This window comes from Ochlerotatus camptorhynchus, unplaced genomic scaffold, assembly GCF_037179485.1.
Source record: "Ochlerotatus camptorhynchus isolate MF236.1 unplaced genomic scaffold, CSIRO-AGI_Acam_v1.1 ptg000193l, whole genome shotgun sequence".
Classification (NCBI taxonomy): domain Eukaryota; kingdom Metazoa; phylum Arthropoda; class Insecta; order Diptera; family Culicidae; genus Ochlerotatus; species Ochlerotatus camptorhynchus.
The window spans coordinates 2,952,276-2,969,573 of NW_027040683.1; the positions used below are offsets into that span (position 1 = coordinate 2,952,276).

General features: G+C 38.5%; 1 protein-coding gene across 1 annotated transcript in view; it reads left to right on the plus strand.

Annotated features, from left to right (window-relative positions):
• The first annotated feature begins 2,671 nt into the window (after positions 1 to 2,671).
• LOC135702476 (uncharacterized) overlaps positions 2,672 to 17,298 on the plus strand; it is a 518,995-nt gene continuing 504,368 nt past the window's right edge. Inside the window, exons 1-2 of the mRNA XM_065223519.1 lie at positions 2,672 to 2,736; positions 14,532 to 15,602. The gene's annotated coding sequence lies outside the window, so the exon portion shown is untranslated. The remainder of the gene's footprint in view (positions 2,737 to 14,531; positions 15,603 to 17,298) is intronic.

A 17,298-nucleotide genomic window follows, 5' to 3' on the forward strand; every position in this document is an offset into this window, starting at 1 on the left:
GTATGAAATAATGATGTAATAGCAAAAAGCAGATATAATATTACATCAATGGATGTAATTTTGTTCGCAAAATCGATGTACATCGTACAACGTTATATTTCACAACCGATGGATTGACCTGGTTGCAGCAGTTTGGATGTAATATTCAACAACTTTTTTTTTGTGCAGACACTTCTGGTCTACACGCTCGCCTGATATAAAGTGAACGATGGCCGTGCCGTTCTTTAAGCATCGCAGAACCCTTCAGCTCATCACCCGTGACTCCGTGTCACCATTTTGCCGCGGCCATGCACGCCTTATTCAGCGTGGCTGTATCGTCTGCCTAGTGGGTGTGGGCGCAAGTGTTATACAACTTTAGTTGAATGTGGTTGAATGCTCGATCACATGGTGCATATTTAAAACATTGTATTGGACCTTTGTAACAGAACGGTTACAATTTTCTAGAAATCCTAAGTGATGAGTGGAGAGATATTAACATTTTGAGCCTAATGAATTGTCAAAATCCGAGCTTCCTATTTCCTAATTCCTATTAGAATTTTCGAATGGTTTCTTATCCCTACTAGATTATATTTGAGAGTATTGTAATCAAATAGAAATTCAATCACATTTATTTTTCGTGTGCTTCTCAAATTCAACCCGAGATTCTAACTCTATTGATTAATTGTTGGTTAATTAATGGCACCAAGAAATGTGTAACATATTGCGATGCTCTCAATTATTATTTAGCCCGTAAATCGAATCGAAAAGAAAGTCACATGAAATGCTAGCTTTTAGCAAGGGTTGCAAGATAATTCTAGATAGAGCTGGAATTAGGGCGTAACAGCTTCTGTAAACAATGATTTCTCTCGATGATTTCTAGAAAGTCAAGGCTCGTCCACGCAAATCAACATCACCGTCGGATAGGAGAAGACTTCCCCTATCTGATGGTTATGTTGGTTTGCGTGGGCGTGCCGTGAATTCCTAGAAATCATCGAGCGAAGTCATTGTTTACAGAAGCTGTTACGCCTAATTCCAGCTCTATCTAGAATTAACATACAAAAAACCCTGCAGCCGAATTGTATTTTGATTTCTCTACTCATCGCTCCCTTTGAGTATTTTTAGTATTTACTACTCGAATTGTGGTAAACTAGAACATTACTCGAATTGTAGTAAACTAGAACTTTGCTCGAATTGTAGTAAACTAGAACGAGCGAAGCCCCCAGCATAGCATATTGAATATTATCCCTTGAACATTTTTATTCGCCCACAATTGATATATTTACCCCTTTATTTCGAACGCTTCAAGCTCCGTTCCGACTAGGCGGGCACTTCGGTACTGTTGCGCAAAACTCACCCACACCATTACGGATTCTGGCGAGCTTTCGCATCGTTTTGCACACGCACTTCTCGAACTTCGATCGACCGACGACCAACCGTGCACCGTAAACTTCGGCCGAGACTTCGGATCGGTCACCTGCGGGCTTCGATTGTGTTGGTAAATCATTGATGTGTAGCTGTTGTTTGCGTACGTGTGTAGCGAGCGGTCGTTCAGCACACTTCGTGTCGATTCTTTCGGGTCTCTTCTACTTGTCTCCAGTGATGCCACATAACAGATTTCATTTCATTATTCAGATTTTTCTCATTATTTTGATCGAATCGATCATCGCAGTTAGGCTCTTATGATTTAGAACGCAAGAAATATTACGGTATTATCATCGATAATCTTGAATGGACTTCACTCAAAAAATTTATCACATATCTAATGGATGAAATACATGTGAATTTCACATAGCTTTCCTACACGGATAGAAATCTCCTTATACTTTTTGGCAAATTTCTATTGCTGATTATTCATAAAATATATAAGTCAACTAATAAGCTGACGCCTTGCACAAAGTTAATGAAGATCATGTGTCAAATGAAATGTATAAGCGGTCACACATACCTTTTATGCATTCTTATAGGACCTATGTGGTTTGTCTTATGGAATGCATAAGGCTGATGTTTTGGCAAAAATGTATAAGTGAAACACTTAGATAAAATAATTGATTTTCGTTTCGTGTATGATCACATAGCAGCAAATCCCGCCACAAAATCACATGAATATTACGGGGCCGATGAAATTCATGTGAAAAATCACCTAAAGTTAATGTGATCGCATAAATTTTATGTGAAATTCAGATGAATTCCATTGAATTTGATTATGGATGAAAATCATGTGCGTTTCCAATGGAAGCTACATGAAAACTATTTTCGGTGTTATGTTGTTCTGACTTGTACGATGGTTAATTCAAGATTTTTTTTTCGGTGAAAATACATGTTTGAAATTAGCAAAAAATATATTCGGCAACACTGCTTGTCTTGTGCTGTGTAGAGCGAGCTGCAGTAAAAGCTCTATCCAAAGTTTTTCATTCAGTTTTCTTTCAACCGTCGTCGTTCGAGGTTATTGCGATTCGGAGTCTGTTTTGAATTCGTGGAACCCGTGCGTCCGATTGTTTTTGTGCCGATTTTGGGTTCTTGTTGTTCCTGGAAGTTTGGACATTTCTGCGATTGGACGATAAGACCATTGTTGTGAATCCCGTAGTGACATTGTAATTTTTCCGAACAATTTTCGTCAGTGCGTGCTCGTCTGGATTGGAAAATTTCTTCGTGAGAAAGTTGCTTGTATCGAATCTAGACAAAAAAAAAACACTGTTTGGTGTTGTGTTGAAAATTCATGTGTACTAGGTTGAACTAAAGCCGAGTTTGTTTACGCAGGTGAATATCAATTTTAGAAGAAAAAAATGTTTTCAGTGAAATAAAAAAACGTTGCATGTTTAAAACAATACAAGTTTGACAGTGAATCCGATGTGAATGACAGCTGATGTTTTGGATTTCGCTTGACAAACGCAAGGTGGTTGACATACATAAGAACGGACTGGAGATGATGATGACGATCATCATCATTCGCATGCATATTAAAAGCGTATTATTGTGCTTATGCCTCTGAATGAATAGGTTGCGCATGTTTGGATTTGGTTGCGAGAGGCTTGCTTGAATACATGCATTATGAGTGAATAGAGTTGTGACAAAACATCGATCAAGTGAATGCCTGTGCAATGGAAATTACCTATAATAGAAATTTTCTAAGAATATGTAATAAAAGAGCGGTAACTGTGATGAGGGCAGTGTTTTAAAAATGAACGCTATTGCAGAAGACTATTTTGATTGTTAGGTGATTTGAAATATAGCCTGGGTTTGGGTTTCAGATAGGTGAGACGGGAGACGGTCGGTTCGTTTCCCGATCCGGTATAGAAAATCTCTCGTGTTGGAAAATGTGTCGTCTTCCTGGCCATCGAGTATGATCCAGCTTGCCACACAATATACAAATTCAGGCATTGACTGGCATAGAAATCTTTCAAATAATAACTGTGAAAGGGCTTCACAAAACACTAAAGCTACGATTTCTACATTTTCTTTGAATGTGACAGACTTTTTAAGCATTTCTGTATGGTGTTTTCACAGTTAAGGGCAGAGAAAACTCGGTAGGCCGTGATCACATTGACACATCTGCTAATTTGACAGATTGATGGTTTACAGTGAACGGAAGAGCGATTAAAGTTTATAGAATTTGTTTCCAATTTAAGTCATAGAATATCGGTAAGTGTAATGTTCGATAATTACGCTTGGCAGTTTTTGGCTCACTTTTGTTCTTACAACCAAATGCTTTCTGATCCAAATCGAACACTGAAAATAAAAACGTAAACAAACTGCCGAATGCTAAAATATATGCGACGGGGCAAATTCTGCAGAACAGTTGCCGAAACAGACAAATTTGTCTGTATAGTCACCAGGAATTTGTCAACAGACCATAAACACACTGTTCCAGATAATCTGTACGCTTTGGCTGTACACAGTTCAACAGTCGCAGATATTTTGACTGTCTGCAAACAACTGTTGATCGATTACATTTGAAGCCAGATAAACTGTGCCGATTTGTAAAAAGAAACTGGCTAATCAGATGACTGGTTTGAAATCGCCAGGTAGTAATGTTGTTTTTAATGTTCATATAAAAAACAACAACAACAGTAACACAATTATACGGAAAGTCGTGACCCTATAGCTTGGTAATAAGCAGATCAGCAGAGAATACTAAAGAAGACTAATGATTTGGTATGCATTGGGCAGCATTTTAAGTATACTTTCAACTGTAATCAATCTGGTGTGCCCAATTTTGCCCAACTTCGAGCTATTGACCTTGGAAATAGTGCTAACTTTGGATCAAAACCTGGAATATCTTAAGAAATATTGAAGATAGGGACTTGCTTCCCAAGAAAAAAATGGCGGATTCTAAAAAAAAAACAAACATTTGTTGTGTAGAAGATTGACAGATAAAATGAGGGATTCGTGGATTTTCCTATGTTTCGAGGGGTGCATCGATTAGCTTGGGACCGAAGATAGTACCAGAGCTGAGCTCGTTTCTTCGGGACCTTCTGGTCTTAGAGTTACCTCTATGGTAAAATCCCTAAGGTGTTGGAGAACAAGTTGGCTTTGAAGAAACAGTGGATAAAAGTATCAAAAGAAGTCGGCCCGAAACCTTATGAGTAGTGTCAATTTCCTTGAATTCCTGCAAATTTCCTATTAATTGTCTTTAAATTTTGCAACGATTTTTTGAAAAATATTACGAATTAGATTCCTTCCATATTTCCTTGCAGCTCTCCTCAAAATTTCTCTCTGATCAATTAAGGAGAGGCTCTCATTGAAAATTTAAAAAAAATAATCGATTTTTGTTATTGAATTTTTAGAAAGGTAATATTGTGTTGAAAGGGTTTTTCGATCCGCGCACAAGAAAAGTTTCTACAGGCCATTGTTCGAAGCGGCGTCCCGGTCGGCATGGGACTGTTGTTAAAACTTTAAACGCGTTTATCTCGAAACATGATTTTTCAAAACTGCGTACAATCTCATTTGAAAACGGTTCAACTTAACGACTTCTACGATCCTGAGGTACCAGGCTGTACGCAGTTCGACAATTCCAAGCGTACACTACCTTACTCAAAACGTGACCACGGTCGCCAAATTTGGAAATAAAGACGAAGTTCAAAGCTTTTTGAATTTCAAAACCGCGTCCTTCTATGTTTGTTCATTGGCCCACAAAATAGCAAATCGATTTAAAAAAATTATACCCGATAAAATAATGGGTTGGGACATTTTTTTTTGCGAAAAAAATTTCAGACTCCTAAAACCCCTTCAAATCTTAATTAGAGCCGTATTTACGGAAATAAATCGATTTAAAGATTTGACACCTAAAAACTCTAAAAATCTTGATTAAAGCCGTATTTACGGAGATAAATCGATTTAAAGATTTTTATACCCGCCAGCCTGAAAATGATGGGTTGGGACATTTTTTCGTGGAAAAAATTTCTGACTCCTAGAAACCTTCCAAATCTCGATTAGAGCCGTATTTACGGAGATAAATCGATTTAAAGATTTTTGACACCTAAAAACCCTCCAAATCTCGATTAGAGCCGTATTTATGGTGATAAATCGATTTAAAGATTTTTATATCCGCTAGGCTGAAAATAATGGGTTGGGACATTTTTTTACGAAAAACAATTTCTGACACCTAAAAACCCTCCAAATCTCGATTAGAGCCGTATTTACGGAGATAAATCGATTTAAAGATTTTTATACCCGCCAGTCTGAAAATGATGGGTTGGGACATTTTTTTTGCGGAAAAAATTCAGACTCCTAAAATCCCTCCCGACGGCCTGACATTTTTTTTTTTTGAAAATCGAAATACTTGTTTGTTGGCCATTTGAATGAGAACCTCCCCTTAATCGATCTACATTTTATAAATTTTTAGCCGCAGGTTTCGAGATTGTAGTAATTTCATTATTAACAGTCATAATACCGATCCTGCAAAATGCGTGGCGATGATGTGAACAAACTTGCTTTTCGACAACGGGACAATCTTGATGTCACAGTATCGACACGCATCTAGCAAGTTCGGTATTATGACAGTTAAGTTTGCCTTACGATTAATTCACTTTGAATTGAATCCTCTTAATGCTTGAAATTCCTTCCGATTTGCTTTACAGCTCCCCAGAGTTCTACTCATAATTCCTAACATCTCTACAGAACTACCTTAGAAATCACCTCTAGTTCTACTTACTATTTACTTTAAATATTTTTCAAAATTACCTGAAATTTCTAGCCAAATTCCATTGAAAATTCCCACAGAAATCCAACTCATTTGGCATTCTCATCTTAATTCTCTAGCCAATACGTTGAAGTTTCAGAATCCTAAAATGTTGTCGTAGTCCAAGAGCTCTTTCTTTTTGACGTAGGACTACGTCTATAATTTCTTTAAAAAATATCCCAATCACGGACGTAACGACAAAGCGCAAATCGAACACATGAGCGAGCTCAATATTGGGTTGACCGCTCACCATTTCACCAATCAAAGGAAGGGAGGAGAAAAGCAGCGGTAATAAAAATGCTTGCCAAATCGTTTTCTTCGTCATTTACTTTCGAGAAACGGACGGATAAAGGTACGATTTGTTGGTCTGATTCGAGCGGACTGCTCGATAATTTTGTCGGATGTAATGTTCGGATGCGTTTACACGTTTTCGACATGATGATAAGATTTGACGTTTGATTTGTCGAACGAAGCTGGTTTGTGTTTAATTTTCATTAGACTCATTCAGCAAAATAGCCGTAAGAGAGGTGAAAATATTAATTTTTTGGCGTAGGACTACGTCTGTGATTTCTATATGGGGGTACACTTTGTGAAACCGAAAATGGAACATGTAACAAAATTATGAAAGATTTTGAACGCTAATACTCAGCTGCCTCATGACTAATTTAAATAATTTTATCACCAATCGATCAGATATATTTCGACGCATCTTTAAGACTATCGTTTTTTCAAAATGTCACTGTTGAAAATTTTCCCGAATGGGCAACTGTTCCTTTGATATTTAAAATTATTACCGATTGTCTGCGAAAAGCGATTTCCCTAACACAGAATTCAAAGTTGAATTCCATCCGGTGTCAACAAACGGTGTTTATTTAATCACCACGTGGTGAGGGGTGGTGTTCTCCAGTACACAACGAAAGGCTGCATGCAAGCAGCGAGCTGTAGCCCACATGAGCATCCATAGAAGGAGGAAGAGCACCGCTATTGATCGGATTCAGTAGCTCTTCGTGAGTTGCTGTGGGCCATCTATGTCTAGCACGTCATACTAAAGAGCTACATAAAGCTCCTGCTGCAGTTAACAAATAAAATTTATTATATAAGACCATGTAGTCCTACGTCACCATTGCGTACAATTCCATAGGGCTGTCCCTTGTAGTTTTTTTTTTCTAAAATTTCACGGATTTGAACGGCTAAAGAATGCTTGATTTGTGTTTTGAAGATATTCGGCATGATGACAGTAAACCGATTTCCTAGCTGATTTCACTATTTAATATTGTCCTGTGTTGATTTGACTGATTTTTATTTTCCAGTGTGATTGACAGAAAGATGTCGTAATGGCTTTGATCATGGCATGGTCAACAAAACAGTGTTTATATAATACGTAGCATGTATTATATAAGAATAAGTATGCCAAACAGAAGGCTGAGAGCCTACTAAGAATGTTTTAGAGCTTCAGAGAGGTTCGGAGATCTACGGAGACATTTTTTGAGCTTCAGGATAGTTCGTAGATCTTGAGAACAGAACTACAAAACTTCCGAAAACTCTACAGAAATTAAATGAAATTGTCGGAAATTCAGAAAAATTCACAATGTAGATCTTCATAAAGAAAGAAATTTTCAAAACTTCAAGCAAGCTAAAATATTTTCAGATCAATTTGTAAAACTATAAGGGGCATTTTGCAAATCTTCAGGGAAATTCGCAGAACTTCAGACAAGTCCAAGATTCTACAAAGAAATGCAAAGAATTTCACAGAAGTTTGGAGATCTACTGAAAAATTATTGAACATCATAAAAGTTCGTACATCTTCAAAACAAAGCTACAGAGCTTTAAAAAAAATTAAAGAACTTCTGAAATAATAACAAGAATGGTCATAGATCTTCAGATAAATTTGAAGACCTTCAAGAAAGTGTGCAGATTTACTAATACATTTTTAGAATCTCAGAAATTTTAATGGATCTTCAGTGATATTTGCAGAACTTCAGGGAAGTTCGGCGATTTTAAATAAAATATTTATACGATTTCAGGGAAATCTGTAGATCTTGAGAGAAACATTTAAAACTTCAAAGCTCGACTATTTCCTATTTTGGAGAACTTTAGGCAATTTAGAAGAACTTCAGGGAAATTTTCATATGTCCAGGGTAGCCCGAGAGCCTACAGAGGAATTTACAAAACTTCAGACAAGTTTGCAGATCTACTGAGAAATTTATTGAGCCTCAAGGTAGTAGGTAGATCTTGAGATTAAAACTTCGGAGCTTCAGACACCTTTACAGAACTTAAACGTGTGTCGAAATTAAAATCGAGTAGATTTTTCATTATGGCGGCGATTTTGAATCAGGTAGTCTAAACGGACCTTAAGCGTCGGACATGACGTACATATGAGTGGAACAGCACGTATTGCACCAATACGAAGACGACGACGAATGCACCCACATCGACCGGAGAAAAGCTTTCACTCAATAGGCAGCATTACTGGGCCGCCGTCATCCGGTTGGCATCGACTTGCACTGGTGTGAAAGAGCCAAGTAGCGCTAGTTGTTCTTTCACAACTATCCAATTCAATGCTGGTCGGAGCACGTCTTGGTCTGGTGTGAATGCTGCCATATACTTGCAACCAGGAACGCTCCAGTCCGTAGTATGTGTCATGAGATCCACCGCTGTGGGCCATCATCGTTAAGTGCGTTGTGCGTTACAGCGTCACCATCATCGGCGTCGTGACGCAATGTCATCTATGTACCAGGTCCGGGCGAGTGGATTTTGGTTTTCAGGGCCACCAATTCAAATACGGAAGGAGTTAGGATAATAGATCTTCGAATAATTAAAAGAACTGAGAGCAAACACGTTTGTTCCGACCACTCACGGATTTTGCGCTACATATTCCAGACCATCCTTACTGATATATGTTAGTAGAAATATCAACAATCAATACGAAACTAACGATTTTAAATTTGCTGACTACTTGACTAGCCTATTGGTCCCAAGCAAACGATTAACGTACCCCATTCTAGTCGAAATTCTAGTACTACGCAATGTTTGTTTTGATTCGCTATGAAAGTTTGACAGATAAAATGAGGGATTATTGGTTTTTCCTATGTTTCGAGGGGTGAATCGATTAGCTTGGGACCGAAGAGAGTACCAGAGCTGAGCCAAAAAGTTGAGTACGTTATTTCGGGACCTTCTAGTCTTAGAGTTACCTCTATGAATGTACCATCAGTGAAAACCATCAAATGTTCCCCCACTTCATATCTGTCATATCTCGGAATTGACAACCAACGGGTGGAAACTAACGATTTTAAATTGGCTCACTACTTGACTAGCCTATTGGTCCCAAGCAAACGATTAACGTACCCAGTTCTAGTCGAAATTCTAGTACTACACTATATTTGTTTTGATTCGCTATGAAAGTTTGACAGATAAAATGAGGGGTTCGTGGATTTTCCTATGTTTCGAGGGGTGAATCGATTAGCTTGGGACCGAAGATAGTACCAGAGCTGAGCCAAAAAGTTGAGCACGTTTCTTCGGGAACTACTAGTCTTAGAGTTACCTCTATGGTAATATCATCAGTCAGAATTAAATGACACAAAGAAACTTTTAAAATTACAGGTATCAATAATCACTATGTTTTCATCAGCTGCACGGTAGCCGTCCCTAAACGATCAAAAGGACACCAGAAAAAAAAAACTACAAGGGACAGCGCGGTGATTGAATGAACACCGGTTGGTGAGACCGGATGCATTTCAACTTTGAAATCTGTGTTAGGGAAATCACTTATCGCAGGCAATCGGTGATAATATTAACTATCATAGCAACAGTTGCACATTCGTGCATTTTTCAATAGCAACATTTTTAAAAATGATAAAGTCTTAAATTGCGTAGGAATATGAGATGATGCGTAGGAATATTTCTGATCGATTGGTGATAAAATTATTGAGATTGGTTTAGGGGCAGCTGAGTTATTAACGTTCAAAATCTTTCATAATTTTGTTACATGTTCCATTTTTGGTTTTCACAAAGTGTATCCCTATATAAAGAAATCACAGACGTAGTCCTACGTCAAAAAAATAACGGCTCATCCCACCATTTGAAAAACAATTGGCCGTTTTCACGGCCAACAATTTAAAAATGGAAGAGATAAGATAATAGATTATCGATCAATTAAAAAACCTAAATGCTCAACATATTTGTTCCGTCCACTAGCGGTCCTACGTCAAGCTTCCGTTCGTGCCCCTAGGCACAGACCGTTCTACTTTTATCTGAGATCTTTAAAAAAAATAGGCCATATTTGATGTCAAAGTTGAAGAATGTAAAATACTGGCCTTGCTTCAAAATACTTCAAATTTTCTTAGTGAAAATATTGACAAAAAAAAAACCATAGTCAGAGAATTCAAATTTTACTCTGTGAATTACGTAGTTTCTAAATAGAATTTGGCGGGGAGTTCCTCCGGTTTTCAGCATTTAAACTACTGAATTGCATCAATTCCTGAAACCAATCATAGCTTTGATATTCACCCATATTCTTGTTTTCGTTCGAACCGTATTTTCCATACAAAAAAACTTTTTTTTTGTAGGGATAATACGGTTCGAACAAAAACGAGAATATGGGTGTTTATCTTTTTACCATATTTAGCTGTTTTTATAAAACCGCAGTGGCGTCGCCTCCACATGTGCAACCTGTGCACGACACAGGTGTAAATGATTTAAAGAAAAGCGCTTAGATTTGTATAGATTTCATGGTCACATTATAGCTATACTTCTTTACTCCAGACCACAAGTGACCATGAATACACTATTTTATAATGTGGCTCAATTAAATCTTCGACCTTGGTTTGCTTCACAAAGGATTGAATTCAGTTCGGATAGTCTGCCTAATCCCTAATGCATTGATTTCTTAGCATGTCGATATCACTCCCATGACAAAACTCGTTAAATATTGCACCTAAAAGCGAGGTTTTTTGGGAGGCGGTGGTAAGTTTGTGAATGGTCAAATGCCTGATGTAAGCCAAGCAGACCTTCTATCACTGCTTGAAACATACCACAAATTTTCCGCAATACATGGCGGTTTGCACCACTAGTTGTAATTAAAACTTTCAGCAGTCACGCGTCAAACGGGAGCAACACGGAAACAGCAGTCTGGTACGCTTTGGACTAGAGGTGGGCAAAATAGCTCGTCTGGCTGAGCGGATCAGACCCGTCCAGCTGATTAAAGGGAGTCGATTATTTTGAACAGCTCTTCAGTTCACCTTTAAATTATAGAAATTTTTACACACATTTCAAACGCGATGATATGATCGACATCGTGTTACACGATGTTACGCCTTTTCTCTAGCTATGTAATCCAGTCAGATTTTATTTCTGATGTTAATTCTTCAGCAGATTTGCTCTCACTATTCTCGGCTTCAGCTCCAGATCATTAGCTCAGATCTGGAGATGGGCTCCCAAGCTGTTCTTTAAACCCGATTCATTCAAGTCAACTGATGACCCGTGGTTCGTTTTTTGGAACCACAGCTCATCAGCTCACTGATATCATAAGTCTAATAGTGTATTCAGATCTGAGCGTGCATTAGCAGAGCGGAGCAGAATTTGTGTTGGAATGAGAGAGACAACTAGTACTTCTCTCCCTCTCGTACATTCGCAAAATCTCGCCCCGCGCGTGAAATATCGCTTAGGACGGAATCCACCTTGATTCTCCAGCACAATTGCTTCCACTATTCTCGGCCTCAGCTCAGATCTAGAGATGGACTCCCGAGGTGTTCTATAGACCCAGCTCACTAAAGTCAGCTGATGATCCGCGGTTCATTTTTAGGAACCGCAGCTCATCAGCTCACTGATATCATAAGTCTAATGGTGTATTCAGATCAGAGCGTGCATTAGCGAAGCGGAGCTCTCTCTATTCTCGGCTTCAGCTCTAGATCATCAGCTCAGATCCGGATGCGGAGCTGAATCGTGAAGAATCGAGAGAGAAAAAGATCCGAAGCGCTGGACGGGTCCGACAGCTGTTCCTAAAAAAAGTGAACCGCGGATCATCAGCTCACTTTAGTGAATCGGCTCATTAGAACAGCTCGGGAGTGGATCGCCCATCTCTACTTTAGACGTTATCATAAAGGGTGATACGGTCAAAATTTGGTCAATATCAACTTGACGTATTTCTTTCAATTTTGCATTTAAAAAACCTGAACACCCCTCATTTTGAAGGTGTGTGTGTGTAGAATGTTGCTCCTATTTTGATTTTGGAATTCACTCTTCAGTTGTCAAAATGCCGTCCAAGCAAGAAGAGCAGCGTATCAAAATTTTGCTCGCGCATCGCGAAAATCCGAGCTACTCGCACGCAAAGTTGGCAAAATCGCTAAAAGTTGCCAAATCAACCGTTACAAATGTAATTAAAGTGTTTGGGGAACGTTTGTCGACAGCCAGGAAGTCTGGATCGGGGGGAAATCGAAAACCGGAAGCCGCTGAGACGACAAAGAGAGTTGCCGGTAGTTTCAAGCGAAACCTTAACCTCTCTCTCCGAGATGCCGCAAATAAGCTGGGTGTATCGTCTACAACCGTGCATCGAGCCAAAAAACGAGCCGAACTATCGACTTACAAGAAGGTAGTGACTCCAAATCGCGATGATAAACAAAATACGACGGCCAAAGCGCGATCCCGGAGGCTGTACACGACGATGCTGACGAAGTTTGACTGCGTGGTAATGGACGACGAAACCTACGTCAAAGCCGACTACAAGCAGCTTCCGGGACAGGAGTTTTATACGGCAAAAGGAAGGGGAAAGGTAGCAGATGTTTTCAAGCACATGAAACTGTCAAAGTTCGCAAAGAAATATCTGGTTTGGCAAGCCATCTGTACCTGTGGCTTGAAAAGCAGCATTTTCATAGCTTCCGAGACTGTCAACCAAGAAATTTACGTGAAAGAGTGTTTGAATAAACGTCTGCTGCCTTTCCTGAAGAAACACGGTTGTTCCGTACTGTTTTGGCCGGATTTGGCATCTTGCCATTACGGTAAAAAGGCCATGGAGTGGTACGCCGCCAACAACGTGCAGATGGTTCCCAAGGACAAGAACCCTCCCAACACGCCAGAGCTCCGCCCAATTGAGAAATACTGGGCTATTGTCAAGAGGAACCTAAAGAAGACCAAAAAAACTGCTAAGGGCGAGCAGCAGTTCAAGACAAACTGGCTTTCTGCGGCGAAGAAGGTGGACAAGGTGGCTGTACAAAATCTGATGGCAGGGGTCAAGCGTAAGGCCCGGCAATTCGGATTTGGAAAAGCGGAAGCCTAACTGAATATTTTTCCTGAATTTTATACTAATTGAACTTAAAAAAGAAATTTAATTTGATTTTTTAAATAAACGATTTCACCGATTTACACGCGTTTTCCCTTGACCAAATTTTGACCGTATCACCCTTTACTTGCAGACCAGTTTGAATGTGTGAGTTTAAATTAGAAGAAAATTTGTGATGTATGGGCGTGCATTTCTGGCTGTGCACTTGGATATCTGATTGCAGCAAAGAGTAAATCTCTCAATTACCGATGGTTGCGTCGAAACTTATGAGCTTCCCCTGTTTTTTAATTCTGATAGTGTTGTTCTGATGAATAAAGAGTTGATTAATTCAAGTTTGCTACTCAGGGGACTCCATGAAATTTCTCTAGATTTTGACACTGTTTTGTATCAAAAAACGTTTTCGGAAGTGTTTGAGGGATATTCTTCATTACACTTCAGTCGAAAGAGTTAGCCTTGTATGATAAAAACGAGAATTAGTTAAGTTTTGCAATTCCTCCTACTTCGGTTAGCGTGAAAAGGGCCATACAAGTTTTGTTTACACAAGATAATAGGCCCTTCAAATGTTACGCTAGGTAATGAATAATATAATAATTGAGAATATGTCCCTCGAATTCATGGAGCATTGAAAAATAAAACAAAAACTAATATGTGGTGGTAAGCTATAACGAACAAAGTTTGGTGCACAAGTAAACAAATGAGGCACGCGACGCCTCTGTAAAACCGGGGAAAATATGCTCGGCACCGGGCATTTTATTTCTTAAATTCAGTGGCCACCCTGGTAAAGGTATTGCCGATGCCATCATTTCAACCAACCACAGAAAGTGCTGAATTCTGGAATGAAATCTGAGGAAATTCTGGTTTAGTTCTAAGAAAAATTTTGAGAAATTTCCTAAGAAATTAAGCGAAAAGTTTCAATTAAATTCAAATGTAATTCAGCATAAGAAACATGCGAGAAATTCAAGATTCCGGATTTGGAAATCTTGGGAAGAATTTTGAGACTGATTCTCCTTCACCTTCATTATACTACATTTCAACTTCAATATGCAATACTCCCTATCAACTGCAGGCGCTAATCCAATTATTTCCTCTCACCTTCCGCAGATCCCCGAACGATCCTGTTAATCACTTTGATCCGTTTTCACCACCGCGAGCGCCAGTCTCTGCAAGTGAGCGAGCAAAACTGGTCAAAAGTGAGTCCAAGCGAAGACGACGTCGCCGAAATTAAACAGAGTTAAATTTTCGAAACGATACTTAAAAATCCAGTTCCAGTGCGGCGAAGAAGGTGGTTGCGTGCCGGTAGTGTCAGTGTGTTATGCGAAGTCCCTGCAGCAAATCACCTCTGCTTTATAATAAAAAATATATAGTTGAGAGACCGAAATTCGCCGCCACCGAGGAAGAAGAAAGATAGCAACATTAACAAAGAAAATAAAAAAGAGTTTATTATTATTGCCAGCAATAATTTCCAAAGCCAGATCTACGTCTTGTTCTTGCTGAGAGAGTGTGCTGTTTGATTTCTCGCCCGGCCGAACAGGGGAAGAGTGATTAAAAAGTAATCTCCATCGTCGGATTGGAACAGGGAAGATCGAGTTTGCGAAAATCAAAAAAATCAGTGCTTTGGTTGATGTTCCTGGTGCCGGAAGCGAAGCGGGCGCAGGGGTTGTCCCAAAACGGTTCCAAAATAGCATTATAATATTGGAGAGGAAAAAAAGTTTAATAATAGAGTGTGAGTGTTTGTTGGAGATTTGAAGTCGCGGTCAGGAGAAAGAAGGAACCGCAAGTGGATCAAGTCTATACCTTACATACCAACCATACGTACGTACATAAATGGAGTGTTGTTTGTGATTTTTTTTTTCGGTGTGTGTTTTAGTAGCGAAGGTTGAATTTCGACGTTTCTGCTGTTTCTTCAAGTTTGACAGAGTTTGTGATTTTGGAGACTGTGGAAAGTGGAAACTGCTGCTGCTGCTGCTGCTGGTGGAACGAGTTTTCGTGTCGTGGTTTGGATTTTAGTGTTTTTTTTTATGATTCGGTACTGTGCCTGAATTTGGCGCTCCTGGAACAAACAACACACTTGAGAGTTGATGCGTTTGTACTGAAGGTGCAACTGCCGAAGGGGATTGTGGTTGCTGCTGTTGGAGAAAGACGTTTTTCGCGGAACAGAAGTCGTTGCTACAGGTGAGTGCGGGTTTTTTTTACGGTTGGAATCACGATGAAGGGCATTCAGCCCGGGGGAACCTGTTTTGGGAAAAGTGGGATACTAATAATTACCAGAAAGTTGGAAATTGTACGGCGTAGCAATTCTACTGAATCCATATATTTTAAAATTAGTTCAACTTTTGTCTCGCAGCGATGGATATCGTTAAAAATTGCCTCAGCAGATTTCATCGAATAATGATATGGAATGACAGGAATTAAGTCGGTTCAAATCGAACAGTTATCGAGAGATGTCTGTCAAACTTAAATCTGCTTCACTCTGCTTGAAACTCTGAACAGAATAATGCTTTGAAATAGTTTCGTTCCTTCGTACTTCTTTTGGTGATCGATGAGTTCAAAATAGAAAAAAGATGATTGGATGAGAGATCTAGAATAACCGTAACAGAGATATCAGTTTACGCAAAAATGTGTAATATTTCAACCTCTAAAAGTAAGCGGAAGATAATTTAAAAGTTTGAGCCGTAAAACTAAAATTTTCTGGCATACCTTACTGCCACTCTTCTCATGTCCTTCCCATAGCGAAAATCAGCAAGCCGAGAAAATCGCGTTTTAACATTAAGTTTGCTTCGTACCATTGCTTCTTATGTGATGAGATAATCAATTTGACTGTCTTTCCTAAAACGAAATTCAGAACCAAGTTGTTGAATTTATACAGTGTTCGCTTTTGTTGTGGGTAGTCGCAGGTAGTCGATGACTACTTAGCTCCAAACCGAAAAAAAGTTTACAAAATACGTAAACTTATATTTCGGTAAAATTTTACAGAAATCTGTAAAATAGTCTTAGTGTGTAGCAAAACGATATAGTGGTTCTCAGAAATTCGTAACAATTGGCAGTTTTGTTCCTTATCAAAAAATATTAGACCCGTATTTTTTTTTATTTTCTCATTAGGGTGACCATTTTCCTGTTAGGGTGGTCCAAAAAATCGATTTTTTCTATTTTTTCCAAAAATGGAATTTTTTTTAAAAATCATAACTTTTGAAACATTGAAGCGATTTTAATGATCAAAATATCAAATGAAAGGTTATTAAAAATACTTTTCAAAAGAAATATATATTTGAAATTGGTGTTTTGTATAGAAGAACTTTGATTGTATTTGTTTCTTATGGTTTTCATGGTTTGTAGACAATGGGCGTAACATGTTTTTATATATTTTTTTGAAAGTTTAGGCTTTTCTACACAACATATCAAAAAATCAGCGATGTATTTTTCTTCGTTTTTGAGTTATGATTTTTTTGAAATTATCATGTTTAGAAATTTTGCTCCAATACGACTAGATTACCCTGCGTCTGCATTGGTACATAGCTGACATAGTCACATAATCCATATTTTCTGCTTCTGCTTTTATAGGCTTGTTTATTCAAAGTGAATACTTCACCAAGTAAATAGCTACCTATACAGAGCACATGCTAAAATCATACGGAAAACTTGGTAGGTAAGGTTCGTAGGTACAATGCATGGTGGTATATTTAAGGATAAACTTAGAAGTGAAATAATCAGTAAGGAAACAAAAGCTCTGTTAATCCAAAGATATTATGTACAGCCAGTGTTTTATAAACGATGAATTTTAAGTGTTTTTGTTGTTGTTGTGCTTTAAAGATAAATCTTACCCAAGCTCTTCAAGTTCATGCGGTGAAGAAAAAAGTGAAATTAGATGGCA